Consider the following 11410-nt stretch of genomic DNA (forward strand, 5'->3'; position numbering starts at 1 on the left):
GAGGAGGAGAAAAAATTATTGGTACATGGGAGAAGTCACGCCTTTAGGGGAGGCATTTATTTGTAAAAGTAAAGATTATTGAATGAATTAAGTAGTGACGTCGGGACAGGGATGGCTTAGTGAGTGGATTGAGGATCCCAGGCGGGGAGTCCCTTAGTGTGAATTGTCAAGTCAACTGTAAAATTCGGAAAAAATGAAGAGAAAATTTAACTACGTTTAATTCACCCCATTGAGAAATATCACTTGCTTCTACAGAAAGAACTTTTGAAAGATATACTAACTTAAGAAAAGTGAAAGAAATTGAAAGTGAAAGAAGAAATACAAAACAATATAAGGGAACAACAAACAGAATTAAACCAGCAATTACGGACCCGGAAACTGAAGGTGGTGGGGTGAAATATTCCTTTGTAACCTAAGTAAGAATTATGCAGAGACTCGAGATTATTCTAAGTAAAAAGTATTACTGAATAGATTTGTGACAACGAATCTGATTGGTGAAAGGGTGGAGGAGGAGAAAATTCAGTTGGTTCATGATTGTAAGATCACATCCTTTGGGGAGGATTTTAGATGTAAAGTTGAAGATCATTGGACTAAAATCATTACTATGTCACCGCAAAGCTCACATAGGATCTTGCATACGTGCTCTCAGGGATTCCTTTAGAGCACGCTGTATAAGAATTAACGGAAGAAAGAAAATACACTTCATTTTTATTTTCCTGGACAGAAGATTGTAACTATAAGAAATGAGTGTTACTATATCCATAAGTGAGGACCATAATGGCGACTACAGTATTGACAGGAACAACAGTGGCAAGTGGTGACAGAGGTGAAGCTTTGGTACCAATTGGCTTCGGAGAATCATAAGGTATTGCTGGGATGATTTCGCATCAAATCAGAGACTATACTGTGAGACTTACAGGATTCTCTCCACAAGAGGAAAACCTCGATGGAGTAGGAAAGTGGACGCCCTCAGAATTCATGGCTGTGGCAAGTTGATCAAACCTGTCGAGTGGTTGCATGAGAGCTTGCTCGGAGAGACAGTAGGGACTGGTACCGGTATGTCAATGAAGCAACGCGCTCCCTTGCGTATAGTTGATGTACACATGTGATGTACACATGTGAAAAAATATTATAGTCACCCCTCATATTTACTTTTTCTCAGATTCCAAAGTTACGTTTTCTTTCGTTGATTCAGTTCTAGCAGATATTCCTTTGGTTTTACTAATGTGAATTTAATAATAATAATAATAATAATAATAATAATAATAATAATAATAATAATAATAATAATAATAATAATAATAATAATAATAATAATAATAATAATAATAATAATAATAATAATAATAATAATAATGATAATGATGATGATGATGATGATGATGATGATGATGATGATGATGATGATGAGGATGATGATGATGATTGATGATGATGATGATGATGATGATGATGATGATGATGATGATGATGATGATGATGATGATGATGATGATAATAATAATAGTAATAACAATAGTAATAACAATAATAATAATAATAATAATAATAATAATAATAATAATACATACATACATACATATACCAAGGCTTTTTCCCCCTTCCAAGGGAGGTAGCCAAAAAAGGGAAAGGCATAAAAACATTCCCACCCATTTCATCTCTAAATACACTCCACACCCCTCCCACCCTTCCTCTCATCTGAGCACCTCCTGGATGACGGGTCATCCCTGCACCCTGCCCACCGCCCTGGGTCAGAAGCAGTGTCGCAAGACACAGTACATCCACAGCGAGGCCGCTTCATTTAATCGGCGACCCCCCCTCTCCGTCCCCCTTTGCATATAAGGCGAGGACGGGGAGAAATCCCTTCGGGCTGCGTCAAAATTTACTCACACATACTACCCCACCCCCCACTTCCCCGCCGATTCCTCCTCATGCAGTCACAACATCATCCATATACAACCATTCTCCACTCACCTCTGTCTTCCGTCCTCTCCCTTCCTTCCTCAACAGACATTCCCCTCTTCCCCAAAGCCCCCTTCACCCCATCCATCCACCTCATCCTAGGACGTCCCCTCATGTTCACTCCCTCCACATCTGCCTTCCATACCTCTTTTACTAGTCTTTCTTCACTCATTCTTTCCATGTGTCCAAACCATCCTAATATTCTTTCATCAACCCTATCTCCCAAATCCTTTTTCACCCCTGTTCTCCTCCTCACCTCCTCATTTCTCACTCTATCTAGCCTAGTAACCCCCACCATACTTCTCAGACACCTCATCTCAAACACATTCAAACTCCTTCTCTCTTCTTCTCTTATGTTCCACGTTTCTGCCCCATACAGTGCTGTTGGCACAATCACTCCTTCATACAGTCTCCTCTTCGCATCCATTCCCAAATGTCTATTCCTCATTACACTCTTTAATCCACCAAGGCATTTACTCGCTTCTCTCAATCTACATTCTACCTCCACCTTCACTCCACCTTTTCCTGCTACACTTGCACCCAAGTATCTAAAACTATCCACTTCCTCCAGTCGCTCTCCCTTAATGTTCACTTCCAGTCTACTGCCACTTTCACCCCTTGTACATCTCATCACCTTACTTTTACCCACATTTATCTTTAGCTTTCTTCTATCACATACTCTCCCAAACTCTGCCACCAGCTTCCTCAATCCCTCCTCTGACCCTGCCACAAGCGCAGTGTCGTCCGCAAACAACAGCTGGCTCACCTCCCACTTTTCTCCATTTTCTTTAACCATCTCCAATCCCTGACTCACTACCCTAGCATTCACCTCTCGCACCACCCCATCCATGTATAAGTTGAACAGCCAGGGCGACATAACGCATCCTTGACGAAGTCCCACCTTTACTTCAAACCACTCACTCTCTCCATTTCTAATCCTAACACATGCTCTACTACTCTCATAAAAACTCTTGACAGCTCCCAAAAGCTTTCCTCCTATAATAATAATAATAATAATAATAATAATAATAATAATAATAATAATAATAATAATAATAATAATAATAATAATAATAATAATAATAATAATAATAATAATAATAATAATAATGATAATAATAATAATAATAATAATAATAATAATAATAATAATAATAATAATAATAATAATGATAATAATGATAATAATGATAATAATGATAATAATAATAATAATAATAATAATAATAATAATAATAATAATAATAATAATAATAATAATAATAATAATAATAATAATAATAATAATAATGATGATAATGATAATGATAATGATAATTTTATTATTTGGCAATGAATCAATATATATGAAGTGCAGATGATAAAAAGCACACATAGTTTGAAATAACAATTATAGTTACAAAGGATAACACAAAAAAGTATGTAAGTTTATTTCCATTGTGGTCCTCATTAGAATGCTTTTCTACATTAAGTTAGACAACATGCATAGGGGTTAAGGGGACCAGAGACAGTCATGAGTAATACCAATCAGTACACATATGACACAAACATTATCACAGATTTGCTAATACTACCAAAATGTTCGAAACACGTAGGATATTGAGACCAAAACTTGAACACCGTCACAATAAGGAACCTTGGATTATGCATCAGGAACAACAAAATATTACTAAAAGGTACTAAATCAGTATGAGCGAGTACCAGATCAGTGTAGTACCATTAGTGATATACTACATTATTCTGCTGCTGTAGCAGCAAGTGTAGGACAATAAAGGAGGGGGGGGGGGTCCATCCCATGGTAGGAGTAAATATTATGGTAATTACTGTTTAACAATACATTAGGAAGTCTGAGAACTTGCCGACAGGTTTTAAGAGTGGTCTATCAGGAACCAGAGCTCTGGGTGATCTGACCTTTGACCCAACGATAGTAGCCGTATTCGGCGGGACTCTTCCTTGTTCGAAAAAAGCTCGAAGCCACGGGTTAACTTTCACTTCAAGTAATTTCTCAAAGTTTCCCGATTTATCAAACCAAAATTATTTCATAGATTTAACAAATAAAAGGTCGGGAAGTTTAATCGTATCTTATTTAAAGTTACGAGAGGCGTGGTTTGAAGTTTCAGGGAAGGCTCCTGAATCGAAAGAAAATAACAACTCGAGGGAAAGTTTCCCAAACCGAGGTAAGCACTAATATTCCCTATAATAATTGCCACAGTATCAAGTACCACGGGATAAAAGGTAGCAGGCAATCAACAATATCAACATGTTGTTATAGTGAATGCTACATGACAGTTTGGGTCACCTCTTAATTAATTCCAACATTTACTTGTGCCTTGGGACAGAGTGGGCAATTACACACTAGTTTCAGCACCAGTTAGAGTACTTTATAACCCGAAGCACCAGATGTAGGGTACAGGGGACCAGTACTCATATAAGTAAAACAACAAGGAGATCGAGGGAAAGGTAGAATTACCTTGTTGCCTGGTACCCTGATTCACCAGGCTTGTATTATCATCAGATCATAACTGTTCTCGGATCATAACTGAGACATATACCATACTATGACAAGCAAAACAAAGGTGGTAACCAGTTTTGAAACATAAAATATTGTTATACTAAGCTAAACCTCTGAAGGACAAAAGGGGAGGTCAGAACAGTTATGAGTGAATGCAGACTTGGATGGTATTACTCATGAAGTCTAGTACTCCTCACTAGGCTTGTAGTACATAAAATCAAGGCTGTTCTCGGTCCATAGCTGAGACATATAGTAATCTCTGACTTTTTTTCTTGAAAGTGACCTCGCTATCTGACTGCTTAATGGGGATAGGTAGTGAGTTCTATAGTTGAACACCTGTGAAGTGAAAGCTGTTTTTGGTGAAGAAACCTGCTTGAGTTACAATAAAAGACCCTTGACTGTTCTGGGTTTGGTTCTCAGCAGATAACGTAAAATTATATCTCACATATGAAGAAGCAGAATTATGAACGACATTGTAAACATAATTTAGTTTCAGCTTCTGGACACGATAGTTCACAGGTAACATTCCTAATCTAGCTTCTTAATCCTCTATCACAGTTTCCTTATATGTTATGAATAGCAGAGGGGATAACACACTTTCTTGTTTAACTCCTGTTTCCACATGGACCCACTTTTCTGGTCCCTTTGATGTTCTAACACTATATACACAGGGGTAATACAAAAATTTAATTGCTTTCTTTAGATGTTCCGTGACACCATACTTCTCCATACCTTTTCACGAGGTATTGAATCAAAAACCTTCTGTAGATCAATAAAGGTGATGTACAAGCTTTGGTTATAATCCCATGCCTTCTCTGTCACCATCCTTAGCCCAAAAGTAAAATCTGTTACTGATCTATTACTTCTATAACCATACTTCTCTTCTATTTCAAGAACCGGGATGACACCATACTTCTCCATACCTTTTCACGAGGTATTGAACCAAAGGCCTTCTGTAGATCAATAAAGGCGATGTACAAGCTTTGGTTATAATCCCATGCCTTCTTTGTCACCATCCTTAGCCCAAAAGTAAAATCTGTTACTGATCTATTACTTCTATAACCATACTACCCTTCTCATTTCAAAAACCAGAATGATCCTCGTCGTCCGCTTGTTCCTTTGTGGACTGATGCCTGTGCCTTGAGTAGGACAATCACAAGAGGCACTGCAGACTACCTATAGAAGTTAATCAAACAATTTATAGAAGATCTCTAGCTAAACAAAAACGGGTATCCAAAGAAGCGAGAAGGAAATATTTTATCAAATATATAAGTGAATCGAAATATGACTCTCCACTAGAGTTAGCATGGAATAGAATCCAGAAATTGACGAGAAAATTTGTATAATCTGCACTATCGATCCTAAAAATAAATTGTTCCATAATTTCCGAATCCCTAGAGGTGTCAGAAGTGTTTGGTCATCATTCTGCAAATATTTCAAGTGTTCTCCACTTCTCTCCTCACTTTAAAAGTATTAGAAAAAACACCACGGTTGTCCTTCAATTACCAGAAACTCAGACGCCTATAATCTTCCTTTTTCTTTCAGTGAATTGGATTATGCAATATCATTATCATCTCCAACTTCACCTGGTGAAAACGAAATTATTTATTCTTTGATTTCACATCTTCCCTTTTGTGCCAAAGCATTCCTTTTGAATGTACTGGATAAGTCTTGGTGCGCAGGATCTTCATCAAAGTCATAGAAGACTTCAGTCATTGCTGCTGCACTAAAGCCTGAAAAAACAGTCTTTCTCAAGTGTATGAACCTATTGCTCTTACTAGTTGTATGTGTACGATACATGAACGAATGATCAATTCACGACTTGTTTGTTTTTAGACACAAAAAATATGTTGTCTAGCGGACAATTTTGCTCCAGAAAAAAACACAAACACTTTGGACCCTCTTTTATTCCCCACACACGTGAAATTTAGAATGCCTTTGCTGTACAAAACCAAGCCATAGAAGTCTTCTTTGATATGAAAAAGTCATATGACACTACCTGGCGAGGTGGTATCTTAAAGCAACTCGCTGATTGGGTTATCGGAAGTAATATATTCTTTGCCATAAAAGAAATCCTTTCAGATTGTCATTTGAAAGCTAGAGTGGATGCATTATTTTTTACGAACGGGTCAAGAACTACAAAAGTGTAGGTTGTTCAGTGATAACCCCTCACTCCTCTATCAAAAAAGTTTTTTTCTAAATATTCCATTTTCTCTGCAGAACTGCTGGCCGTTCTTAATGCCCTAATTTATATTCTTAACAATCATACCAGTAAGAAGTTTGTGATTCATACAGATTGTATCAGTATAACCTCTCTAAGGAACATTTTTCGGAAAACCTCATTGTCCGTGAAATTCAAGATTGGCTAGTTCTTCTGGCCAACAGGAAAAAAGTAACAATTCAATTTTGTTGGATTCCACCATATACAGGAGTTCAAGGGAACGACCTTGCTGATGTTACTAGCTCATGTGACACAAGTCAATGTCCCATTCATGGACATTAAGAAATTGTATTAGGCGTTACTTCACAGTAGTGACAGCTCCACTGGACAAATTTAAACAATAATCTTAAAATAAAATATATTAAGCCTTCTGTCTCCATTTGGCGTCATATTCAGAAACAGAAGATCCAGTATTATTCAAACTGGCAAGTGGAGCAAAAAAAAATGCAGGTTCCTCTCTGCTCCACATACCAAGAAGTTTTAAATGTAAATGATATTTTAGTAGAATGCCCTCGTTTCTTAGAAGAACGGAGGACTAGTAGTTCGAACAATCTATCCTTGTCTGATATTATAGGGGAAAGTGTTTGAGACAATATGTTATTTTTTAATATATTAATCTGTTTTATATCTTGTGAGTTTTTATTGTATGTGTAAGAACTAAAGTGTTGTGAAAGTTAATTTGACTAGTTTATGATATTCTCATTAATAAAATGTATGAATGCATTCAAATGAGTGATGGAAAAAAATTTCTTATTGGTATAACAATTCATTTAGAAGAATAAAAAATAGAAATGCGCTGAATGGTCTGAAAGCTACGGTGCTTGACTGATAATGCCATTTTTTTTTTTTTTTTCATAATTCAATTCAATTCCATGATTCCAACATTTTACCCATAACTGACGTCAAACTGACTGGCCTACAGTTGTGCACAGTTTTATCACCCATCTAAAAAGACAGAAACAACGTTTGCCTGCCTCCATGAAATGGGCACGAATCCAGTGTCTGCCGAATTCGTAAATACTTCCGTTAACTATTCGTATATTTGAAATTTACACTCTTATAGCCATCTACCTATAATATACCATGAGCTTTCCCCTCCTTATTAGGGGGATTTTGTGGTTTTTAATCTATTTGTATGTTTGACTACTTCCTTGCTAATGCTAATGTTATTTAGTGTACTTCCCTCACTATGGCGGATCCAGGGATGGGAGCTCTGAAGGACCTGAAACACCCTGTGTTGGCATGCTGTATAATATATACATTGTATTATTTTAGTATTTATTGTAATAATTATATTATGTATTAAATGTCTTTATATTATGTATAAGATTAGTTTGTATTGGATATCGCAGATGCGATGCGCGTCTTTGTCTTGGCGCGAACGAGAACGTGGCGTTAGTATTTGAGCAGCCTTGTTAGCAGGTGCATGCATTATTGTCCGTGTTGTAAACAAATATATACATTCTTAACAAGCTGTAATTTCGTATTCATTAGCCATCCAAAACATTAAATGGTGGCAGCGTATAAACAATCATTGTGCACGCCTCCACAGACTAAAATTAGAGTGCTGAGCGTCCGTTGTGTTTTTTTTTTTTCTCTCTCTCTCTATTTTCCTTTCCACAGGCTAGGATTTGTTAGTTGAGACGTACTAGTGTTTTCTCATTGTGGACCAGTGACTTTTTACTTACGTAAGCATAGCACCAAATACCAGCAACAGACATTGTTCAGGACCATTGGGTGCATGCCGCTCTGTGATTTAATTTGGACAACGTTTTCCCCGAGAATCTTCGTGGCCGGCCTTCTTTGGGACTGCTATTGCTGTCTGCTTTAGTGGGACGGTCGTCTCAAGTCACTTCGTGACTTGCAGTTTAAATTGCTCCGTGGATGAAGACGGATTCGTGGTTGCAGTCTCAAAATTCTCGGTCGGCGGCTCCATCGGCCTTGTATATTGTAAGCGTATGCTCTGCGCCCGCAGACATTGGCTACCTTGTCACTTACCAGTTTTGTATAATTTTTGCCTTCGGCATACTTGTATTGTCTTTTTTTTTTTTTTTTTTTTTTTTTAGATTTTGTGAATATATTGTCATATATATATATATATATATATATATATATATACATATATATATATATATATAAACCACCTATCTGGTCGTGCCTTGGGCGGCCATTTGTATGACGTCATTCTTTGTTTACCTTTTCAAATGTTACCCCACAGTGACGTCTTGTGTACAGTTATGTATCAGTGCATTATACATTTTTTTACGTAATTTTGCTAATTACGGTCATCCTATAATTTTTCTTCGTTATTGATATACAGTATGTATTGCATTGTTTCTGTGTTTCAATGCTTGTTTGTGTGAATTATGTCATTCTCTTACGTTCGTGTCCCATGTCCATGTGATTTCTCTATATTATTTATTTATTCTTATTTTTTACATTATTTCATGCTTTGTGCTAGTGTGTTGTAATTGCATTAATTCTTGCTTGGTGTCAGTGTTTTCGTATGCTCTTACGAAGTGGGTTACGGTTGTCATCTCCTATCATGTCTAAGTCAAAGAGGCCTTCGTTTATCAGTTCACAAAGCTCAGCTGAGACAATGGCGTATACATTGACACTGTTGCATCAAAACCCGTCGGTTGTGCAATTTTCTGGTCAAGATCCTCATTACAGGGCGGCTGATTTTATCCGCCAATGTGAGGACGCTATTGTCCATTCAACTGTTTCGACGGGGCCTGAAAAGATCTCCTTTGTGAGGTCCCAGATTGTGCCAAATTCTCTAGCAGCGGAGTTACTTTCGGCGTCGTGTTTAGATCCCAAATCTCTGGACTATAATTATGACACCTTTAGGTCTAACTTCCTTAAACTTTTTTCATATACCCCTGGTGGTGGTTCGTTCTATTGGTGCTTCAAACTGGCTGATACTCTCCTATCCCAACAGGGCACTCTTGATTATAGACGGGCTCAAGCTTAGGCCAGTATCCTTGCTATTGACGCTTTAGAATCACTTTCACATTCCGATTGGGTAGATAATGGCAATATCACTTTAGATAGATTTCGTCTTATTGAATTTCTCTTCTATATCCTTTTTTTGGTGCCTTCTGAGAGAAGAGCAGCATCTTCTCTCATGCATAAGCCAGATGAGACTCTATTGTCTTTTGCGTCACAGCTTTCCCGTAAACTAGGGGAAGTACCGTCTAGTTCCTTGTGTATTAGCAATGCTCATCAACATGGTCATGTCCCTTGTTCTCCTCAGTCCTCTCAGTCTACAGTTCCTACTCATAGTTCCCCTCAATCTACAGTTACCCCCCCCCTCCCCTGCTATGTACCTTTTGCAACAGGTCTGGTCATTCGAGCGACTTTTGTTACCGCCGTAGGCGCCAGGTACACAAGACAAGACTGTCCCCTGTTTGCAGGAGTGTACCTACTGTTTCTTCTAATCTGTCGCATGACCTTTCCAGAGTAGAACCTCCAGGTAGATTCAGTTATTGCCATATCCATGGCCATTGTAAACACTCGACTGACCAATGTTTCAAGGTTTTGAAACTTAGGGATAAGACTTCTCACCAGCCTCGTCAATCCCATTTTCCCCAGCGCGTGTTTCACAACCCAAAGAGTTGACCAGCAATGATCGGTCTCAAATCCCTTCGTGGCTGTTGAGTCTTCTCAATTACTTACCTTTCAATTTCTTACTAGGGATACGCCTCTTTCTGTCACTGTAGATACTGGTGCAGAATGTAGTCTCTTAAGTAGAAAGGCTTACTTTGCTCTACGGGAATTGTATAATCTCCCTTTATCTCCCTTTTGTAATAATTTGCATTCTGTGCAAGGTTTTCCCTTGCTTGTTCTTGGGTCTGTTTGTCTTCCCTTACAGTTTCCCTCGCATGTTACAATCTTCAATGTCACTTTTGCTGTTGTCTCTGGCATTGCCCTTAAGTGTGATTGTCTCTTGGGTATTGATGCTCTTACAGCTCATAGCATAGATATTTCTCCTAGTCGCCGTGTAGTGACTTTCTGCAATTTTGATATCTCTGCTTCGGATAGGCCAGTTTCTGTTTGTGATTCTCTTGTGCTTGATCAGTCCGCATATGTGCCTGTCCCAACTTCTAAGCGCTCTACCCCTGTTGCTCATTGTGCTGCTGTTGTTGTAGGAGAGCATCTTATTGAACCTTCAAGTTCTGTTCGAGTTCCGGTGCGCGTCTCAGGTGCCCCAATAGGGTCTGACGTTCTCTCTTTGCTTGACTCTATTCGTATTCGTCGGCTTGCCCTAGAAGGAAATCTCTCCACTATTCGCGAGGATCATGTTACCACAGCGATGGTAACCAATGTCACGGGTGCTCCTATTCCTCTCTCTCCTGGCAGTCACTTAGGCTCCTTTGAGGTGGTACACGTTGCTGCTTTCCAAGATTCGCCTATTATAGCAGCTTCTGTCCCACAGTCTCCTCCAACACGTGACCCTGCTCACTTAGCTTCTGAGCTTGCCACATTTGTAGGCGAGATTGATTTTCCTGAAGAGACGCCTCGTCTCCTTGACTTGCTAGTTACTCACCGTCAGGCTTTGGCTTTACCAGGTGATCCGTTAGGGGTTACGGACCATGTGGTTCATAGAATTGATCTTCAGCCAGGCACTCGCCCTGTTTACGTCCCCTCTTACAGGCTACCTCACTTTCGTCGGCTTATAGCCCAGTCCTTGGTTGACGATTTATTGAGTGAAG

This window comes from Oratosquilla oratoria, chromosome 25 (genome assembly GCF_046742065.1).
Source record: "Oratosquilla oratoria isolate Oo_2021 chromosome 25, ASM4674206v1, whole genome shotgun sequence".
NCBI lineage: Eukaryota > Metazoa > Arthropoda > Malacostraca > Stomatopoda > Squillidae > Oratosquilla > Oratosquilla oratoria.